The sequence below is a fragment of the Cnephaeus nilssonii genome (assembly GCF_951640355.1).
Source record: "Cnephaeus nilssonii genome assembly, chromosome: 7".
Lineage (NCBI taxonomy): Eukaryota > Metazoa > Chordata > Mammalia > Chiroptera > Vespertilionidae > Cnephaeus > Cnephaeus nilssonii.
In genome coordinates this window covers 46384769-46409028 of record NC_137078.1, presented here as the reverse complement: position 1 = coordinate 46409028, position 24260 = coordinate 46384769, and the positions used below count along the sequence as shown (strand labels likewise).

The 24260-nt window shown below is 35.5% G+C and overlaps 1 long non-coding RNA gene across 2 annotated transcripts in view; it reads left to right on the top strand.

Moving 5' to 3' along the window:
• Window positions 1-5944: 5944 nt before the first annotated feature.
• LOC307103595 overlaps window positions 5945-24260 on the top strand; it is an 84091-nt gene continuing 65775 nt past the window's right edge. For both annotated transcript variants that reach the window (XR_013813821.1, XR_013813822.1), the window contains exon 1: window positions 5945-6131. This is a non-coding gene — a long non-coding RNA (uncharacterized lncRNA). The remainder of the gene's footprint in view (window positions 6132-24260) is intronic.

Genomic DNA, 24260 nt, shown 5'->3' with positions numbered 1-24260 from the left:
TCCATCTATTTGACAAGTGTCCAGAGCAGGATTTGTCATATATATGAGAAAAATCCCTCTTCTCTATTGAGAGGCATAACCTTCCACACTGTAGTCACACTTACAAGATATGCTGCTCCATGGAACCTTAAATGCTATTGTGTGACAGCCAGGGCTCTTTATTGCAGATAGCAAAGTCCATTCCTGCTGGTTTAAGCAGAAATGGTTTACTAAGGCATAATTGATGGTTTATGGAACATCAGATCATTGGGAATGACAGAGGATCATACCTGTGTTCCAAGGTCAGGAAAAAAAAATGTCGAACCACAATGTGGGATACTTTTAGGGTAAACAACCATGAAGTTGATACCTGTTCTTAGAAACCCATGGCTGGGTTGGTTGCCAATATTTCATCATGCTGTTGAGAACACCTGATACCCCTTTGGCCAGCTATCAAGTTATGCAGGTGCATTGATTGGAAAAAACTGATCATAGGCCTGCAGTGTAGTTATAAGGGGATCAAAGACCTTTGTTTTTATATATCCAGCTTATTTAGTAAAGAAAAGGAAGCTAGAAGAATAATAACAACTAATAAAAAGTAATACCATTAATAATGGTAACAACAACGATAGCTTTCATTTATATAGCACACATTCACAAACCCTGGTATAAGCCTTTAACTGTTTTATGCATCAACCCGCAGACAAATTTACGGATGTAAGTACTCACCTGAATTTCACTTCGCATAGGGTCTCAGAGGTGTAGCTAGCGGCCTCAGATCACACAGCTGCTGATGGCAGAGCCAGGCGATGGACCCTGGCAGCCTGGCTCCAGAGGCCATGACCTTAGACACTATTGGGTACTGCTTCTCATGCACAAAGGAAGGGAACTCTGACAATGAGGAGAGGGTGGGTATGGCAAAAGGTCAGTGATAAAAATTAATTTTTTAAAAAGCCGACTTTATTGGCTTTGGTAAATAGATGGGCACTGATCTACCATTTAGCCCCAAGCAAGACTTTGACTCTAGGATGCAGAGCAAAAATACCACACTGAGGAGTTTTTCTCTTCTAGGATACGATAAAGGTTGTGCAACTTGTCTGTGCTGTGCAGGGAAGTGAGAAGCATTCTGGCTATTTCTATTTCTTCCAGCCCTGCCGTTTGCTTTACTGCCATAGAAACGTTTACTGGTGGCATAGCAGAATAATGTGTGTAGGAAAGGTCAGGAGAGGCTGTGTGCTGCCTCTTGACATCATCAAGAAAATCTTTGGCCTCATTGTAATTACAGATCCTTATCAATGGCCGGGAGAAGAAATAATGAGAATGCATTTTGAGTTTCAAATCCCAGGCTGATTATGGCACATACAAGTTGAGAAAAATCATCTCTGACTTATAAACAGAAAATCTGAAATGGAAATCATTGAGGAAAAACAAATATTGACTCAGTGTAACAGTTTTTAACTACACTCTAAAAGGCAGCAGGCCAGATTTGCTAGAACAATTGCTGCCCTTTCATATGACATTTTTATTGTCTGATTTTGATGTGAAATGTTTGTCCTTTGTTGTCTATATCATCAGGATACATATGCCTGTTAATCACTTTATTTAGAAATACCATTGTTCAGATGTTAGCATGGCTCATGTTCAGGCTTCAGGGACAATATGGCTCTCTAGGGGGTACTTTACCTGATGAAAATTTTACTCCTAAATGATCATTTCTTCCTTGCCTAAGTGTCCTAATAAATACCACTAATGAGCATACTAAATATGTTCCTTCTTTCTTTATGTGCTAGGTCACCCCTGAACATATCACAGATTCATTTTACTTACAAAATGGAGCCATTTATTTACTCTTTAGGCAAGAAGTTCTTTGTTTAAAAATCATTTTAGTACTATTTTTTCTTATTGGGATCATTAAAACATTTGAAAGCTATTAATCTGAGGATTACACATAACAAAGATATAAACCCTAAGAGGAAATAAATTACAAAAATTGCATAGGAAACAACCTCAACATTTCAGTAAGGTTGCAAATAATACTTTTTCCTATTCTACAGTAGTAGAAAAGATTTTTAAAATATGGTATCAATGACACATTTTTATAATCACAAAGCATTGTTTTCAATAAATGCATTTGAGCTAACGTCTATATTAAAAAATCAATTAATTTCATATGAACTTTTTTTCCTAGAATTCCATGAATTTCCTACATCAATTTGAATTCTTTATGTGCACGTTATATGTCATTGTAGCAAAGCACCTACAAGATGTTGGATTGGATAAACAATTCATTAATGATTCTCAAACTATGTTCCAAATTAGGCAGCACCAAACTGGAAGTGGGTGGGAACACTCCACGCAAAGGAGCTAGAGGGGATTCTTTTATAGAGAAAAGGTGCGTGCAAAGCAAGCCTTTGGCTATATCTTAAGTGTGCTTCTACTATGAGGCTGTTCAGTAAGAACTACGATGGCAACCATAGAGAGAGGCACCTAGACTGGGGAAAGGGTCAAGTTGGATAGGGGACACGGAACCCAGAAGATCTAGGAAATGGATTGCTTAGGAGGAGGACCCCTCAGTAGCTTGTGAAAGATTGGGAAGCTGATTGGTTAGTTTAAAAGGGCCCGTGGTCTCTTCCAAGCCTGAGTTAATGTAATCCAGATTTAACAAAGCACTCTCTCTCTCTCTCTCTCTCTCTCTCTGATAACACTCGCTCGTCCCATTTGTTCATGCATTCTCTTTCCATAACAGCACGTGGCCCTAGCAGCCACACATCCAGCAAGCTCACGGCTCCAAGCGCAGGATCTGCATGCGAGCCTGGGTATGGCAATGCAGCCAGTGCCAGCCAGGGCACAGAGGGGAACAGAGACCATGCTAGCCTGCTATCTGGATAAGGACAAAGGCTAAACTGGACTAAGCTTCGGCAAGACACAGAATTCTTGGATACTGGCCATTGTTCTGAGCCTGATAAAGGCAAGGTTGGACTTTTTCAAGAATGGGATGGATGGAGATAAGACACCAGGAACCTGGGCACAACCATTTGTTTCAACCCCAATAAATCTTACCACTAAACCTCCTCCTCCCAACCCTGGGTCTCAGAAATGCTTTTCTCATGACTCTCTGAAAGGACCCCATTTCCACCAGTAACAGTTGCATTCAAAACACTAAAGAAGGAAGAATTGTCTTACTTTCAGCTAGTTAATAAGAATACCCAACAGGCAGGTCGTTCTAAAGGCTGGACATTCCCATTGCCCTATGCACTCTCATTGCCTACAGGTCTTTTCTTTTTTAAATATTTTTATTGATACTTTAGAGAGAGTGTTAAGGAGAGGGAGAGAGAGCAAAACATTGACCAGTTGCCTCCTACTGGGAACCTCAAGCCCCCTAATAGGGAGTCCACAACCTGGGCATGTGCTCTGACAGGGAATTGAACTGACAACCTTTTGGTACCTGGGATGGCACCCAACCAACTAAGCCACACCTGCCAGGGTGTCTAAATTCTTTTGCTCTAAACTCAGATGCCATTAACTGTATACATCATTTTAAAAGTTTATGCAGTCTGTCTAAGATTTCCATGGTTTCTATTTTATTGTATTATGTGATATCAACACAAATACAACTGGTAGTCATCAGGCTGGTTTGATAACATCTTTTTGCTTCATTCAAGTCTTTTTTTTAAAAATATATATTTTATTGATTTTTTACAGAGAGGGAGAGGGATAGAGAGTTAGAAACATCGATGAGAGAGAAACATCGATCAGCTGCCTCTTGCACACCCCCTACTGGGGATGTGCCCGCAACCAAGGTACATGCCCTTGACCGGAATCGAACCTGGGACCCTTGAGTCCGCAGGCCGATGCTCTATCCACTGAGCCAAACCGGTTTCAGCTTCATTCAAGTCTTTTATTTTTTAAAATTTCTTTATTGATTAAGGTGTCATTTAAGTCTTTTAATGCAAAGTAGAACATAATTGCTTCCTCTTTAGGCTCTACATCTCAGTATTTTTAATTTTTTAAAATATATTTTTAATCTTTAAAAATATTTTTTTATTGGTTTTAGAGAGGAAGGGAGAGGGAAAGATAGAAACATCAGTGATGAGAGAGAATCATTGATTGGCTGCCTCTTGAATACCCCCTACTGGAGACTGAGGCCTGCAACCCAGCTATGTGACCTGACCAGGAATTGAACTGTGACCTCCTGGTTCATAGGTCAATGATCAACTGTTGGGGAGCACAGAAGACTTGGCTGGAAAGTTGTAAGGAGGACATTCTGACAAAAGGGAAGTGTGTGGAAGGCCGCCTGCCCTGTTTATCAGAATTCCAACTTAGGGGAGACTTAGGGGAGTGTGGAAGGCGGCGCCCCTAATTATTCCTTGACCTTTCCAAACAAGCCTGTGCACATGCAGACCCCTGCGCAGTTTACTGGAATCCTTATGCTTAATCCCTGGATGCCCTTGTCTAGAGGACAATGTAAACACGTGTGTTCTCCCAAGATTAAGCACCCTCCTGATTGTATCTAAAGATAAAAATTCCCATAAAAGCCTGATGAGGCAGGCAATCGAGGCTGCTTGGACCCTTGAGCCAGGAAAGTCCCTGAGCCCTCCCCTCCACAGTGAAACTGTGTTGGAGTAATCTGTTCATCTGTTGTTCAGGGGTTGCTGGTCAGCCCCGGCAATCAACCATTGAGTCAAGCCGGTTGGGCTGCATGCATGACTCCCAACTGAATGAGTCCACGAAGAATTCCTTAATCTCTTACTTCCTTCCACTCCATACATTGCACACATCAACTTAAAGGGGCTTTGAGGACTTTGGCATGATACATCACTAGAATTTAAGTCACATATCACATTGAGATGAGTGAATTCTGAGGAGAAATGAGAAACACTTTTTTCTGTTTTAATAAGCAACTATCCAGAAAGACTGAATGCACTTGATTAGAAAGTAAAACTACATTTTATGAGCATGCAAAATGTAAAAGGACAGAGGAACAAGTTTCTTGGAGTGTGTCATCATTAAGCTGACCGTGCCTTGAATGGCAGGCAATAAAAGCAGGCTATCACCATTACCACACTCACTACATAGCTAGAAAATATTGATTACTTGGTTTTCATGAAAATTACATAATAAATTCAGACTTGATCCACCATTTCCCTTCTCTGTATTTGTTCTGAATTGCTGGTGAATCCATTTTTTACACATTTAAATCTGACTGTTTTCCCCATAGAGGAATGTGGGTTACCCATAATGAGCAGAATCGAATTTGTGTTCAGATTATTAATGGATTGGTAACAACTGTTACTGTGCCATGCTTCTCTCAACAGCTGTTTATATTTTATTTAAAAATCTGTAAAAAACATTTCCATGTAGTCCCTTGATCTGTATAATAATTTCCTTTTGTTCCAAGCCACTGAAGGTGTCTTTGAACCCACAAGGAACTATTCATCTATTCCTTTAAGACAGGTCCACTTTAATCATAAGAAATGATCATCATGAAAAATGAACTCTGAAATCAAAGTGAGAAAACAAAGGTGCGTGAACTCTACCAGGCAATAGAATAAAAGTCAAGGCAGCTGCTGAAAAAGATCAGTCACTCTTGTTCTAATAGCTCTTGATTTGCACCAGGAAGCTGTCTTCCTGCACTGCACCAAATCTCTTTCAGTTATCTTTTGTGTTTACTCTCTACTTACAGCAGCTTCTCTAAAAATTCTGCTCACTGTTTGTCACAGTCAGGAACAAGTCTGTTACGCTCCCCCTGGTTGATAAGTAGGCGTTGTTACTTATGGATATCCTGTTGTGCTGGTCTCCCGTAGTCTTGAATTTTCTTATTGTTCAAGCCAGAGTGATCTCAGAAGAGCATTCTTTGTGAAACACAATGTCTACTTAAAAATTTGTCAATGTGCTACCAAAAATAACTTGGCCATGAGTCCAAATGACTGTCCTCTCTGCATGTTTCATTGTGATTAAAGTTAAACCAGAAAAATCATCTTCAAAATGGGCAGGGGAGGCAGAGCATCATCCTGCAATTTGCTGTATCATCTACAAAATGCCATGAAAGGAACGTTTCTTTTTGAAGCAAAAGATGAATAAGGAAATGTGAGTCTATAATACGCAAGTGGAATATAAAAGGACAGACATTTTTACTGCTGTGTCAATGAAAGGTATGGATAAGTTGGGTTGGATGGGGTGGGATGGGTGTAAGGAAGGGGAGAAAAGTGAAAGAAAGAGACTAAATAAATACCAGACTTCTGAGAGAAATGGTGATTTTTAGTTTGCAACTTTAAAAACTTTTCTATAGTAAAATTCAAAAGTGTTCATTTTTATCACTTTAGGTAGCAATCTTTGTTTTAGGGGAAACCCTGGAATAAATATATGAGCAATTGCTTGAGTTATATTTAATATTGCTTACTTATAATGTTTTAGAAGCGACTATTTCAGATATTTATGAGACATCAGAACGTGGGTTTACATAACTTTTAACATCTTCAATGTCTTTTTCGTACACAAAGTAGTTCTTCCGTGCACTCGGAACACTGAAGTCCCATTGGTGAAAGAAAATGAGAGACTGGGTAGCTGAGGAAAGTAGGTTTCAGGCTGCAAAAAGAAATGAATGACTCTACAATCTAAACAAAACCCGGAAAAAAATAACAAAATATTTCAGAAGAGGAATACGTTTAATTGCAGTCCCAGGAGAGGTAATTTATGTGCCAACAAGTTATGTGGGTTTTATGTGCCTATTAGTTTGCTATTCAATTAAAAAATGTGTACTTACCATGGCAACACCCATCTCCCCTGATACACAGGCTAATTTGAGTCATGTAGAGCACCTTCTCAAAGCAACACACAAACAAGCCATCAGATTCCAATAGATGCAAATTTCTTTAAAGCATATCATTGAAACAGATGTGCTCCAAATGCTGTTTTTATCTGGGACATGCTTTCTGTGTTTCATGGTAATGATAACTCTGAATTATAGAAGGTCTCTTTAATAAAAATCAAGCTGCAAAATAGTAAACACCATAAACTAACAAGTGATCTTTAAAAGAGAAATATTTTCATTTATTAAGGAGTAAATTGCCTAAATTAAGTGTCCCATTGGTTATGGGCTAATTACATTATCTCCTATTTTCTCAAAATATTTGTTTATATTTTCCTTGCATAAGGATAATCCACATATATTAAGAAGTAGAGATGGTAATAATATATTTGCTTTTTTCATCTGTATTTTGAAGAACCAAATTCTAGGAATTATTCTGGTTATTAAAATAGTTATCCTAATATATAAAAAGCCAGGAGCCATCATGACCAAAACAACCGGATGAACAACTGAACAGCAGGCTTTGTGGGCTGACCAGGCCAGCAAGGGGGGGTGGCAGTTGGGGGTGACCAGGCAGGCACGGGGGACAGTTGGGGGCAACCAGGCTGGCAAGCAGGTGAGCAGTTAGGAGCCAGCGGTCCCGGATTGTGAGAGGGATGTCCAACTGCCGGTTTAGGCCCAATCCCCGGGACTGGGCCTAAACCAGCAGTCGGACATCCCCCAAGCGGTCCCAGATTGGAGAGGGTGCAGGCTGGACTGAGGGACCCCGCTCCCCTGGCCCCCGTGCACGAATTTTGTGCACCAGGCCTCTAGTACATTGATAAAATGGATGAGACTTATCTAGTGAATTTTAGAAGCCTTTATGTAAATTTAGTTGATTTTCCTTTTAAAGGATTTGGTTTGCATGCAGGTTTTGATTTACTTGTTGTTTTTAAAAAAAAATATTTTTATTGATTTCAGAGAGGAAGGGAGAGGGATAGAAACATCAATGATGAGAGGAAATCATTGATTGGCTGTCTCTTGCACACCCCCAATTGAGGATCGAACCTGCAACCCAGCTATGTGCCCTAACTAGGAATTGAACTGTGACCTTCTGGTTCATAGGTCAATGATCAACCACTGAGCTATGCCAGTTGGGTTGCATGCAGATTTTTATATAATACAAATGCTTCCTGTTACCATTTATATATTAAGAATAAGCTATCACTGAAGTAAATAGGTAGCTTAGTGGCTAAGAGCAGGGATTCTACATCAAAATTTTAGTGTTTGATTTTAAATTCTACAGTTTAAAAATTGCAGACTATAAGCAAATTATTTAGTCTCTCTTTGGGCCTGTTCTTAATTGCTTGTAAAACTGGGTTAACTAATCTTATAAATCTGATCTGAGTATGGTATGAATTAATATATAGGGTGTCTCCAAAAATGTACACACACAGTTTGAATAATTATAAGTATAAAGGCAGTATTTATTAAAATACATTTCAAAATTGAGCTATCAATTGTTAAAGTGTGTACACATTTTTGGGACATCCTGCATATCTGTCTTATAATACATTTGTCATCAATGTTAGCTCTTTCTTACAATAAAGGTAAGGTAATCTTATATTTTTAGCAGTTCACAGGACACATTTAAATAACTGAATTATAAAGCTCAATTTATATACTATACAAAACAGTATTCATAAAAAACTTAGCCACAAAATAGCAGTTGGTAAAAAAGATGTGTTAATTTTCTTCTTCTGTCATAGTTAGGTTAGCTAGTTTTTTTTATTAATAAAATGATGATAATGTCTAGACTTACAGGGTTGTTATGAGGAGTTAATGATCCTATCTAATAAAGAGGGAATATGCTAATTGACCCTCACACTGTCACAAAGATAGCGGCATCCACAGCCAATAAGAAGGGAATATGCTACTTGACTGCCCTGCCCTCAAATATGGCGGCTCCAACAGCCAGTAAGGAGGGAATATGCTAATTGACTGACCAGCCCTCAAAGATGGCGACACCCTCAGACACAAGATGGTGGTGTCCAGTCCCCTCAGCCCCACCAGAGCAGCAGGCGTGCAGTAAGGCCAGGCCCGCCTCCAGGTGGGCCCAGTTGCTCTGCGTGCCTGCCACTGGAGTCCCCCAGTCTCCTCAGGCCCCCAGCCACCCAGGGCTGGCCTGAGGCACAGGCAAGCCTCAGATGGCGGCTGCCCAGCCACCCAGGGCCGCCCGAGGCTCGGGTAACCAGAGCCGGCAAAGGCTTGCACTGCGGACAGTGACAGCAGCAGAGGTGTGATGGGGCGTCGCCTTCTCCTGATCGCCAGGTCACCTCCCACCCCTGAGGGCTCCCAGACTGTGAGAGGGGCAGGCTGGGCTGAGGGACCACCCTCCAGTGCATGAATTTTCATGTACCAGGCCTCTAGTATAATATAAATCAAGTTTCAACAATGAAAGGCATATGACACGCAATTAATGATTAAAGATTTCCTTCATACCTATGGCCCAATTTGACAATATCAGGTATCTTCAAAAATGGAGAGTAGATTAATATGTCTAAATATTGTTAAATTATTGGGTATTTATTAAAAAAAGTAAGTTAAATATAAAATAAACAGAAGAAAAGATATATTAATTAGAGCAGAATCAATGACATTAAAAATAGGATATTAACAGAGAAAACAAATAAATCCAAAAGTTGGTTGTTTAAAAAATAATAAAATTGATAAGCCTCTAGCCAGGTTAACTAATTAAAAATGACAGAAGACACAAATATAATATCAGAAATGGAAGATGGGACATTTCCATAGATGCTATGAATAATAAAAAGATAATAAATACTTTATTAAATGAACATCTCTATGCCCACATATTTGATACCATAGATAAAATAAACCAACCTCTTACAAAATACAATCTGCTAAAATTCATGCAAGAACAAGTAGATAATCTAAATAGCCTCAATCTATTAAAGAAATTGAATCAATAATTAGTAACCTTCCAAAACAGAAAGTTCCAGACCTAGATGGACTCACTGGTGAATTCTACCAAACATTTAAGAAAGGAATTATACCAATTCTTAAAATATCTTTCTGTAAAAAAGAACCAGAAGGAATATTTCTCATCTTATTCTATGAGGACAGTATTATCTTAATACCAAAACCACAACAAGACTTAAAAAAAAAAAAAACACCCAAAAAACTATGGACCAATATCTCTAATAAACATAAATATAAAAATCCTCAACAAAATCTTATCAGATAATTTCAAAAATGTATATATAAAAAGAGATACACCACAAACAAATAAGATTTATTGCAGTTTTGTGAGGCTGGTTCAACATTCAAAGGTCAATTAATGTACTCTGTTACACCAACAGGCTAATGATAAAAAATCACATGGTCATATCACCTGGTCATGAAAATTATTTGGAAATAATCCAACTTCCATTCATGGTAAACAAACAAACAAAAACAACTTTTAGCAAACTAAGCATACAGTGGAGCTTCCCCAAGTTGATAAAGAGCACCAACAAGAAAAATAAAAAATTACACCTACCATCATACTTAATAGTGGGAAACTAGAAGCTTTTCTTCTAAGAATATTGTATCATCACTTCTTTTAAACATTGTACTAGAGGTCCTAGATAATGCAATAAGATAAGACATAAAATAAAAGTTATACAGATTGGAAAGGAAGAAATAAAACTGTCTTTGTTCAAGGATGATATGATTATCTATGTAGAATCCAAAAGAATTAACCAAAAAATTGGAACAAAAGTGATTTTGCAAGATTGCAGGATGCCAATATACAAAAGTTAATCTCTTGCCACTTACCAGCAGTGAACAGTAGATTTTGAAATTTAAAACAAAATGTCATTTACATTAGCACCTCCCAAATGAAATTCTTAGGTATAAAGGTAACAAAATATGTCTAAATCTATGTGATAAAAACTACAAAACTCTGATTAAAGATATCAAATGAGAACTAAATAAATGGAGATATTTTTAGGTTCATGAGTACAAATTTCAATATTGTCAAAATTTCAGTTATCTCAATGTCCCCTATACATTCAAAACAATCTTAATAAAAATTATACTAATTGATTTGTGGATATCAACAAATTAACTCTAAAGTTTATACAAAGAGACAAAAAAGACTGAATAGCCAGCAAAATGTTAAAAAAGAATAAAAATTTGGACTACTGACACTACTCAACATTAAGGCTTTGTATAAAGTTATTGTAATTAAGATAGTGTGATATTGGCAAAATAGTAAATTGATCAATGGAAAAAAAATAGAGAGCCCAGAAATAGACCCAAATAGATATAGTTCACTGATCTTTGACAAAGGTAATACAATGAAGAAAAGGTAGTCTTTTCAACAAATGATTCTAGAACAGCTAGATATCCACATGCAAATAATAATAATGTAGACAAGGACCTTATACTCTTCCCCAAAATTAAATCAAAATAGTCAGAAACCTAAATTTAAATGCAAAATCATAAAACTCTTAGAAGATAACATAAGAAAACTCCTAGGTGACTTTGTGTATGGCAATGATATTTTAGTTTCAATAACAAAGGCATATCAATGAAATAAATACTTGATAAAGAAACTTATTAAAATTAAAATTAAAAGCTCCTGTTCTGCAAAGACACTGTCAAGAGTAAATAAGACAAGCTATAAACTAGAAGAACATATTTGCAAAAGTTATATCTGATAAAGTACTTCTATCTATCCAAAATATACAAAGAACTTTAAAAACTCAGCAATAAGAAAATAAATAACTCAATTATAACATAAATAGATCTTAACAGATACCTCAACTATAAAGATAAACATTGTAAAAAAAGATATTAAAATATGCTCAACGGTATATGTCTTTAGGAATTTACAAATTAAAACAACAATGAGATACTACTACACATGTGTTAAAATGGCCAAAATCCAAAACGCATACCAAATGCTGGTAAGAATATAGAATGAAAGGAACTCTTATTCATTGCTACTAGGAATAAAAATGGTACAATCACTTTGGAAGACAGTTTAGCAGTTTATCATAAAACTAAATATTCTCCTACCATATGATCCAGCAACTACATTCCTTGATATTCATTCAAATAAGTTGAAAACATCTACAGAGAAACTTCTACACAGATATTTATTGGATTTTTTTTTTTTAATTTTCAAATGTTGGAAGTAACCAAGATGTCCTTTGGTTAGATGAGAAAACTGTAGTACATCCATGCAATGAAATATTTCTCAGCACCTAAGAGAAATGAGTTATCAGCTATAAAAACATTACTGAGTGAGAGAAGCTAATCTGAAAAGGTTGCATACTTCCAACCATATGACATTCTAGAAAAGGCAAAACTATGGAATTAGTAAAAAGATCAATGATGCCAGGAGTTGGGGGAAAAGAAGAAATGAATAGATAGAGCACTAGGGTTTTGGTACAGTAAAACAATTCTGTATGATATGAATTGATAATGGTGGATACATGTCATTATGAGAACCCACAGAATAACCTATGCCAATAGTGAAACCTAACTTAACTATGGACTTTAGGTGATAATTACCTGTTGTTGTAGGTTTAGCAATTGTGACAAATGTGCCACTCTGGTGGGGTTGTTGACAGTGGGAGAGGCTGTGCATGTGTCAGAAAAGGGTATCTATGGTTACTCTGTACTTTCTGTTTAATTTTTTTTGTGTGTGTGTGAATGTAAAACTACTTAAAAAAATAAAGCATATTTAAAAAATAAAAACATTCTAGAGGCCTGAGTTTATCATCATGTCTATTATCATCTAAATTATTGAAGCATATCAGTGACAGCCAGCCAACTCAATTTACTATACACTGCTTGTGCGAAGAACACAAGCAAATGGCAAAGCAAAGATATAAATACTATGAGTCTGTACTTTAATATATTCAGAATTTTTCTAACCAATAAACTCTCAGCATCATAAAATCCCTTGGCAATAATCTATGAATATTTGAATTTTAATTGTTCAATGTGAAAGATATTAAATACCTTCTTAAAATATTAATATGTTATTGTGATGCTGTGCCTATAGGTATTTAGGTTTCATATTTAATAAGTATCTGTGAAAGCATTTAAGAAAGAAAATAATTCCTATATGTGAAGATGGATACACGATAGAAACAATCTCCTGCAGGGCCTTGAAGACATTTTGTTTTCTTTTTTACTAAGTGCAGTAGGAAATAATTGAAATTTTTTAATCAAGGAAGTCATATTATTAGATTTGTAATTTAAAAAGATCACTCTGGGTGCTTTATGAAGAATGTAGTCAATAAAATATACAAAGACGTACATGTCTAACATGAACCAGGCAGGAAAGTTTAGGCCGTGCTAAGATTTCAAAAAATCAGTATGTGACAAAAGCAAGAAATGCAGAAACAAGGACAAAAAATAAAGTGCATGAGCATAATGAGATAAGCATGAGAAACTTTTCTTAAAAAAAATATTGCTAATAAAGACCTGGTGACATGCTGGTGGTTATGACATGCTCCCTGACAATGCACAGAGAATGGCCAAAAGTAAATCTGTTGAAGAAAAAGTTGAAAGCTATTGATGATAATATAAATGAAGTTTAACTTAAATGTAATTATAAGTCTATCTTAGGATGAAACAAGGAAGTTAAAAGTGAAGCAACAAATAAAGATATAAACCATGAAGAATTTCTTTAGGGAGAGGGGGGAACATAAATATACAAAGGAAAAGGCTAAGTTGCAAAATAAATCAATAGAATTTTACACATAGATACAATCTCATAAAATATTTGACTTTCCTTTATAAATGAAAAAAGTTATATAAGGCCCCTAAGAAAATAATGGATTGCCTGCAAAGGCTAAAATTTCCAATTCTAATAAATGCAGGAAGAAATAAGAAAACTGTAACCCAAGTGTTTTTTATATAGATATAAGTACATGAGAGTAATAGAAAAACAAACAAACAAACAAAAAAAAACAACCTCAATACACAGAAGATAAATAAATCAGAAAATTTATTACATACATCAAATTTTATAAAATAATAGTTAACAACTACTCTTGCTAAGAGATGACAAATATATGTATATATTTATAGATACAGATATAAAATAACAGAAAATTAGAACTAGGTATTTTTTCTTGCACATTTAGACAATAAATTAAATAATTTAACATATGTTAGCTAGAGTAAATAAGCATTCTGAATCAATCAGCATCGTTTCCTCAGCATGTCTTTCTCAGTCATTTTCTCAGTTCAAAGAAATTTTTTTATAACTTCCCAACTTGGGCCCACAGTTCAGATAGACCATATTGCAAACTTTGATATCCACTATTATTAAGACAATAACAAACATTGTATTAATCCAGTAATCATTTAAATGGCTAAACTATTTACTTGATTGGAACACTGTGGGAGAATTACCACAAATATATATTTTTTTCTGATTTTCTCAAATCCTACATAAAATTAAAATTGATTTGAAAATCACATTTGCCATTTTCCCTGTCAGGAAACATGAACAGTCCTAGCTGGTTTGGCTTAGTGGATAGAGCATTGGCCTGCGGACTGAAAGGTCCCAGGTTTGATTCCAGTCAAGGGCACATGCCTGGGTTGTGGGCTCGATCCCCAGTGGGGGTCATGCAGGAGGCAGCTGATCAATGATTCTCTCTCATCATTGATGTTTCTATTTCTCTCTCTCTCTCCTTTCCTCTCTGAATAATATATATGTATATGTACATATACATATATATGTATATATATACATATATATTTTAAAAAAGAAAAATGAACGACTTTATGCATTATTAAAACTTGTAAAATTGATTCAGTCATTGAGCTTTTTAATTGTGATAAGTCCATAACCTTTCAGTTGAACGTATTTTCTACCATGAGTCCGGCTTCATATCTTATTAAGATATGAGTTTTGATTCAGAATGCTTAAAAATCATTGTCATTATCTCATAAGGCTATAAAAATGCATTTAAAATCAGTAAATAAGTATGGTAACATTTTAACAGTGATAATAACTAAATATTTTAAAATATTTGTACTGTTTATTTTTAAATTTTCTATAATGAAATTATGACATTGATTGTATAATCACAAATTTGATGTTTGTAAAGGCAAGGAATATAATTTCATATATATTTTACCTAAATTCTAAAAATCAGTAGACACGAAAGGAAAAAGGAATACTCTTAAATGGTAAAATTTGGTAATTTGGGAAAGTATATTTTGAGTAATTATTTCCATTTTATACTTTTTATATATTTTTTATTTTTGACAATATAGATATTATAATAGAAATCATGTTCATTAAACATATGAAGGCATATATTATGCACCCTGGGCAGTGTAGCTTAGTGGATAGAGCATCAGCCCTCACACCCAAGGGTCATGGGTTCAATTCCCTGTCAAGATTATGTACCTGGGTTGTGGGTTCACTCCCTACTCCGGTCAGGGCGGGTGTGCAAGGCAACTAATCAATGTTTCTCTCTCACATCAATGTTTCTCTCTCTTCCTCTCTCTCTCCTCTTCCTCTCTCCCACTCTCTCTGAAAAGCAATTGAAAAAATATCAAGTGAGGATTAAAAAAATAAAAGCATAAATATGCAAAAAGAAAAAACATACCTAACTACTGTTTTTTAAATATAGTTGGTATACAATAGTATATTAGTTTCAGATATACTATATAGTGGTTCAACATTTATATACCTTACAATATGATCACCACACTAACTCCACTGATAGTCTCTCACTGTGCAAAGTTATCACAATATTAGTGACTATATTCCTTTTCACCTTTTTCACCCATTCCCCTCCGTCCTCCAACTTTGGCAACCATAAGTTTGATCTCTGTTTCAAAAAGTTTTGTTTTGCTTTGTTTTGTTTGTTCATATATTTTGTTTTTTCAGATTTCACATATAAGTGAAACCATACAGTATTTGACTTTGTCTAACTTAGCATAATAGCCTCTAGGACTACTGAAGAGAATATATTTGCAAATGATAAATTTGATAAGGGGTTGATACCATAAATTTATTTATTAAAAAAACTCATACAACTCAATAAAAAAATCAAATGAAAAGTGGCACAGGATATGAAGAGACATTTCTCCAAAGAAGACATATAGATGCTAGCAGACATATGAAAAGATGCTCAACATCACTAATCAAATGCAAATCAAAGCTACAATGAGGTACCTAGATAGTCTTTAAAAAGAACCAATATGGAGTACTTATAGCAAAGACATCAATAATTATAATAGTAATTATTATTTATAACATAATTAATTATAAGAAATTAATATACTACTTACATGAATATATAATTAGAATGTATTAGAACTATAATAATTACCACAAATTGGTATTAATATTTCCATTAATATAATCATGATTATAACAAATTTGTGTTAGCAATTAGATTAGATAGAAATTTCAGTATGTAGTCACCTCATTTATAATATGGATAATATTGAAGTTAATGAAATAGGAGTGATCCTTTGAATTATGTGAAAAAAATATATTGAGACTTATATCATGCTACACAAAACATTCAATTATAGACCAATAATCAACCTGAATGTGGATAGTATAACAACATGCATTTAAAGAGAAAGTATAGTAGTTCCCCCTTATTGAAGGTTTCACTTTCCCCAATTTAGGTTACTCGCAGTCAAATGCAGTCTGAAATATTAAATGGACAGTTTTGGGAATAAACAATTCATGATTTAAATTGCACATCCTTTTGAGTAGTGTGATGAAATCTTGTGCACTCCCACTCTGTTCTAATCCAATGTAAATCATCCCTTTGTCCAGTAGATCCATACTGCATATGCTACCTGCCTGTTAGTCACTTAGTAGCTATCTTGGTGATCAGATTGACTCTCCTGGTATCACAGTTCTGTGTTCAAGCAAACCTTATTTACTTAACAATGACCCAAGACCCACTAGTAATGTTGCTGGCAATTCGGGGATGCCAAGGAGAAGCCATAAAGTGCTTCCCTTAAGTGAAAAACTGAAAGTTCTCCATTTAATAAGAAAAAAATGTATATTGAGTTTGCTAAGCTTACAATAAGAACAAATCTTTAATCCATGAAATTGTGAAGAAGAACAAAGAATTTTGTCATGCTAGTTTTACTGTCCCACCTCAAACCACAAACTTTATGGCCACAGTGTATGTAAAGTGCTTAGTTAAGATGACAAAGGCAATACATTTGTGGGAAGAAAACATGAAGAGAAAATATGTTCTGACTGAAGGCAATGTGTTGTGTATGAGCCTATCCAAAGACTTCAGCAAGGGATCCCCTGAAATGAGTGACATGAAGCCATTTACTGCTTACATAGATTCAGGAATCGGTTTGGACTGAAAAAAAAAAATTACTGGTGAGGCTGTGTCTGCTGATGAAGAAGCTGCTGCCACATTTCTGACAGTGTTTGAAAAGTTAATTAGTACTATCCATGATTTCAGGCATCCAATGGAGATTTTGGAACAAATTCTTCATGGATGGGAGTGGAGAGCTATTTTATAGAAAAACTTTGGGCTAGGCAACTATTTTTCTTAAGCTGGTTGTGTAAAACACAATTTTTAAAATCACAAATAAATTGGACTATAATAAAATTAATGTGTTCTTCATTAAAATATACCTGTTAGATAATTCCACATATGCCTGACACAACTAATCTACACTGATAGACGTCAATAAAGCAATGAAATGTAAGGGTGGGTATGACATGAAGAGCACATTGAAGGGCTATAAAATATAATCATGTATTTCTTGAAGTTGGGACTAGTTTTAAGGTATGTTCAGTTTAAGAAAAAAATCATGATGATATCTTTTTAGGCACTTTTAAATATATATGTTTTACTTTAATAAAAGGTAAAAAATGTAAGAATATGTTTTCTTTATATATAATATAATCATCATAAGTTTCAGATTTGGAAAGGACTTGCTACAATGCATTTTTAGACATTCATTACTGTGATTTAGAAATTTTAAGTAGGCAATAGAAGATAAATTTGATATATGTGCCTTTTAAAATTTTTATTGAGGTGAAATTCACCTAATAGAAAATTAACTGTTTTAAAGTGAGCAATTCTATTGCATTTAGTACATTCACAGTGTTGAGCAATCACCACCTTTGTCTAGTTCCAAAACACTTCCATCACTCTAACATAAAACCCCATGGTCAGTAAACAGTTTCTCCCCATTCCCACATACCATCAGCCTCTAGCAACTACCAATTTGTATCTGTTTTTATGGATTTACCTATTCTGGATATTTCATATTGATTGAATCATTCAATATGTGATTTTTTGTGTCTAACTTCTTTCACTTAGCATAATATCTTTTTAGGTTTATTGATAGGTAGTATGTATCAGTGCTTCATTCCTTTTTTTTAGATGAATAATACCCCATCATACATATGTATCATGATTTGCTTATCCATTCATCTGTTTATGGGCATCTGGTCTGATTTTTTGGCTATTGTGACTAGCACCATTATGAACATGCATGCATATGCATTTGATTGAGTGCTTGCTTTCAATTGTTTTGGTATGTCCTAGGAGTTGAAATGTTCAATCCTATGGTAATTATATGTTTAACATTTTGAGCAAACTCCAAACTACTTTCCACAGCAGCTGAACCAGTTTACAGAAGATTCCAAATGCATATTAATTTTGGATATTTTATGTTTCTTATTGAGAAAAAATTACATTTAGGTAAAATTTACATGCAGTGAATTGCAAGAATATTAAGAGAACATCTTAATGAGTTTTGGCAGGTGTATTCAACCATGTAACCAACATCCTAATCTATATGGAGAACATTTCCATCACTGCAGAGAATTCCCTAATACTCCTTTCTATATCAACATGATTCTAATTTTCTATAGTCCAACTTTTTCTTCATTTTTATTTATACTAAATAGTCCTTTGTATGAATATACAATTTGTTTAAGCATTTTCCAGTTCATGGGAATTTGTTTTTGATTTTTTGTGATTATGAATAAAGCCAAGATCAACAAGATGTGTGTGTGTGTGTGTGTGTGTGTGTGTGTGTGTGTGTGTGTGTGTAGATGTTTTCATTTTGGAGAAATGAAAACATTTTCCTTACACATCTACCCTATGACCTATCAATTCTATTCCTTCTATGCCAAGGAATAGAATTGATAGGTCATAGGGTAGATGTGTAATTGACTTAATAAGAGACCATCATTTTTCCAAAGGGGTTGTAACATATTACAGTGTACCAGTAATATGCAAAAGTACCAATTATCCCTTACGCTTAACAGCATTTGTTCTTGACAGTCTAAATTTTAGCTGCTCTAGTGGGTGTAAAGCCATTATGTCACTATAGTTTCAATTTGATTTGCTCTGATGATGGATGATGTTGAGCAATTTTTCATATTCTTATTATTTGCTTATTAAGCTTTTTGTATAATATATATTCAAGTTTTTGCTAATGTTTTTGTCATTTGTCATTCTATTAATAACATGTAGGAGTTCTTAATATATTCTGGACATAGATTCTTTGTCAGGAATATATGCATTATGCATATTTTCTCTCAATCTGTGGCTTGCCCTTTACTTTTTTTGGTGATACCTTTTAGGGAGAAGTCCATTTAATGGAGTTCAATTTAGAAGTTATTTTGTCTTATGATTTTTCTTTCTGTGTGTTGTGCAAGAAACATTTTTCTAAAACCAGAAAATACTCTCCTGTTTTCTCCTATAAACTTTATAATTTTCTTCTTTATAATTAGGCATCACACTCAAATCAGCATTTTTGTGTGGTTTGAGAGAAGGATTGCATTTCATTTTTCCATATGTTTACCCACTTGAATTAAAACCATTTGGGGAAGATGTTCTATTTCCCATTGAATTACCTTAAAGCTTTTGTCTAATAATCAATCAACCATGTAAATGTGGTTCTATTTTTGGAGTCTTTGTTCTCATCCAGTGATCCATTAGTCTATCCAGGTAAGAAACACAGAAGGCATTTTCATTAATGTCAGAAAGAAAACAAGGTTATTGCTATCACTACTGCTACTTACTTAATGAATATTGGGTATGTGTCATAAATTGATAGCTATTCACTAAATAATGCTGTTTAATCAGAAATTACTCCCTTCCCCAGAAAACAGACTGTTCTGATATTTTTCCACCATAGAATAATTTTGTCTGCTCTGTAATTTCATATAAATGGAATAATGCAATACACACTCTTCACTCATTACTTTTGTAATGAAAAAGACTTGAGCATATTTAAAAGTTAATGAGATAATCCAGTGTGATCAAGAACTTGAAAAATATATATCTGGTGAAATGGGGTGAACATGAAAGGTGGGTGGATTCTGATATAGAACGACAGTACATGCTTTTGATAGTAATTCCTGTTTATTTTTATGTATATTTTTAACTGGGACTGATGTAAATATTGATGATTTTGTTCTCATAGCCCCCTCCACCTGATCTTTTCTTTTTCTGTTTTTCACTGGTAAAACAAACACACAAACACACACACAAAACAAAACAAAACATCTTATCTTTATCATTTATAAAGCTTTTACTATTCCAAATTGTGTAGAACTGACCACCAATTGTTGTGTCTCTATTACTTGTGGTATAAGGATATCTATAGCAGCTTTTTATCCATTATTAACATAATGTTTATTTCCTTTTTTGAAGAGTTTTTTTGTGCCTTCTGTGTCTAGCATATGATATATGCTCAGTAAATACATGGGGCTACCATGTTTTTATGTATGCAAGGTTGAAGCATGATTTTATATCATGCAATGATTCATTCATGTCTTTATTCACTCAGAATGGCCATATATAGTGATTACAGGCTCTGAAGTCAATACTAGAGCTGAAATCCTGGCTTTGCAACTGGTTCCCTGAGTGACCTTGGGCAATTTTTTCATCTCCCTGTGTCTGTTTCCTTACTTGAAAATAGGAATGGTACTACTCCCTGATTTACACAGCCCTATGAAGGAGTAAATGAGTGATGCATATAAGTTGCCTGACTAATTGCACTTTCTGACATAGAAAACACTCAAACATGTTAGTTATAAAAATTATTTTTCAGGAAAACTGTTGTGCGTTTTTACTATGTGCCAGACACTGAGCTTTGATTCAATGAATTTTAAGCTTTCAAGGAACGCATGGTCTAATTCAGGAGATAAACATGGGTAAATATTAGTAAAACAGCGGGAGGACCGTCAATGTCCTGGTTAATTAGAAGAGACATTATTTCAACAGACATTTGACAGATACATGAGAGTATGCCCTGCTGAATATTAGAGGACAGGACAATGCAAACAGAGAGAGCAAACTGTGCAAAAGTATGGTGATGTGCCCAGCTGGTGTGCCTCTGTGGCTGAGCATCGGCCCGTGAACCAGGAGGTAATGGTTCAATTCCCAGTCAGGGCACATGTCAGGTTGTGGGCTTGATCCCTATTAGGGGGTGTGCAGGAGGCAGCCAACCAATGATTCTCAACACTAATGTTTTTTCTCTCTCTCTCTGAAATAAATATAAACATATTTTTTAAATAAAAAGTATGGTGGTGTGAGCAGACCTGGGATACTGGGGAAGGGTGAGAAATGGAGAGGCAGAAAAAATGAAAATGAATCTAAGTTACAAGACAAAATGGTGGCCACATATAATCTGGGTAGAAATAGCTGCTAACATGAAGTCGGGTAAGCCATTTGCAAGTGGCAGCCTAGTGTATAACTGAATAAAACACTAAAAAATATAGACCTCTTTGTAAAACTCACATAATGCTTCTTCGAGCATGCCCAAGCATAGGCTGGCATAAGCTACCATGGGACCAAATAAACACTTTTGACATAGCTGAATAAAGAATTGACAAAATTGGTTGTTACATCAAGAATAAATCATACTTCCATTAGAGCTGCTAATTTTCTGCCCCAGTCAAAGGATTCAGCTTAAAACTAATAAAGCAGCAGCAAAATGTGCCGATTTAATTTTCACCTCTCACTTTATATCCAACCTGTATTAGAAGTGCTAATATCTATAGGACCATAAAATGGCCTAAAGCCCTCTTATTGGAGGGATAAAGTGAGGATAATGAGAGTAAATTGCATCTGGAAAATCAGGAGTTATTTGAGAACTCAATAGAACTTCGTAGGTTTCCTATATTTGAACCACACTTTATATTTAAATTATCACTTTAGTGTAAGTTTTCTATGTAAAATAAATGTACTAAAAATTATTCCCAGTTGGATTGAAGTACAACTGGTAAAGGAGATAGCCACAATATGAAATCCATTTTCAGACACAGTAAAATTCCCACACCCAAGTTTCCAAATAGTTAGAATTTTACTAGAGGCCCAGTGCATGCACTGGTGGGGTTCCTCAGACTGACCTGTGGGGATCTGGCCAAAACTGGCTCTCTGACATACCCCAAGGGGTCCAGGATTGCAAGAGGGTGCAGGCCAGGCTGAGGGACCCCACTGGAGCACGATCGGGGCTGGGGAGGGACTGCGGGAGGGCTCCAGGGCGTGTCCGGTCCATCTTGCCCATTCCCAATTGGCTGGACCCCAGCAGCAAGCAACCTACTTGTTGGAGCTTCTGCCCCCTGGTGGTCAGTGCGCACCATAGTGACTGGTCGAATGGTCAAACAGACGGTTGAACACTTAGCATATTAGGCTTTTATTATATAGGATAGGAAGAAAGTGTAAACATTTGCTATTCACAGACTGTTATAATGTCATGGTAATGTAGGCAGGACTTTTATAGACTATTCCTACTTTTCTCTTTTGCCAGTTTACTCAAATTATAACTGAACAAATGATATATATTTTTTGTTCCAAAGAACAAAGTTGATATTAAAGTTGGAATTTTAGGTAGTTGATATTATTCTTTCTATTGCTGAAGGTTACTACTATCCAGACATCAGAACATTTTTAAAAAATTAAATGATGCTGCATCCCCTGCCCCTCACTTGAAATAGTTTTGGATTACAGAAATGCAAACACCGTATCAGTTATTGATTAGAACATGAACTTGTTGACAAACGTGAACTTGATCACTTTTCAAGCATTGCTACTTATTATGCACTGTACAGTCTTAGGCAATTTAACCTCCTTATAATTAATTTTTTTGTCTGTAAAATGAAAATAACAATAGTACTTACCTCATGATGTTGTTACAAATATTTGATGTGATCATTATGAAGCATTTAGAACAGTGCTTAGTACAAACTTCATGCTCAATATAGACTTCCTCTTTAGCAATGTTTATGTGCACAGTTATACTGACAGCAGATTTCCCAGCTGTCAATGCAATATCGATATCTCTGCCATTGTGGTAACTAGAATCATCTATCCCAGGCCATCTGGGCCTATTCCATATCCTATTGGTTAGTTGTTTTTATTTTTTGTGGGTTTTTTTGCTTATATATATTTTACTTGAAGTATAATTGTCATACAACATTATATTAGTTTCAGGTATACAACATAATTATTTTATATTTTTATATATTGTGAAATGATCATCACAATAAGTCTAGTTAACATCCTTCACCATACATAGTTAGAATTTTCTTTTCTTGTGATGAGATCTTTTAGGATTTACTTCCTTGGCCATTTTCAAATATGCAACATAGTATTATTAACTACAGTGCCATGCTATGCATTACATCCCCATGACTTATTTATTTTATAAGTGGAAGTTTGTACTTTTTGACTTCCTTCACCCAATTTGCCCACCTTCCACAGCCTGCCTCTGTTCTCTGTCAGACCCTATATATCTTTGAAGGCCCAAGTTTGGCTTAGGGCCATCTTTTTAACAAAGGGCTCCCTTTATTTTTTCCAACTCCTCCTCCACACTATGTATTTTATCTAAACCTGCATCCTGTATAATAAAAGCCTAATATGCTATGTGTCAGGTCGTCTGGTCATCCATTCAACCAATCAAAGCGTAATATGCTAATCATATGCTAAGGCTGCTCAACCACTTGCTATGATGTGCACTGACCACCAGGGGGCAGACACTCCAATCGGTAAGTTAGCTTGCTGCTGGGGTCCAGCCGATCGGGACTGAACGAGATGGGCCGGACACACCCTAGAGCCCTCCCGGGGACCCTCCCTGGCTGGCCAACCTCCCACTTCCCTCCCCGGCCCCGATTGTGCACCATTGGGGTCCCCCGGCCTGGCCTGTGTGCTCTTGCAATCCAGGACCCCTCAGGGGATGTCAGAGAGCCGGTTTTGGCCAGGCCAAGGGACTCCACTGGTGCACAAATTTGTGCACCGGGCCTCTAGTTAGTAATAACAGTTAATTTAGAACTTAAATCTAGATAATATATTTTTTTCCTCCCAACTGCTCTATAGAATGTTAGTATACATGAACTTATGATAATATTTGTTAGCATTCATTGAGACATTAATATCTGCCAGGCATGGTGCTAAATGTTTGACATATATAATCGTATTTTTCCATCCCCAAG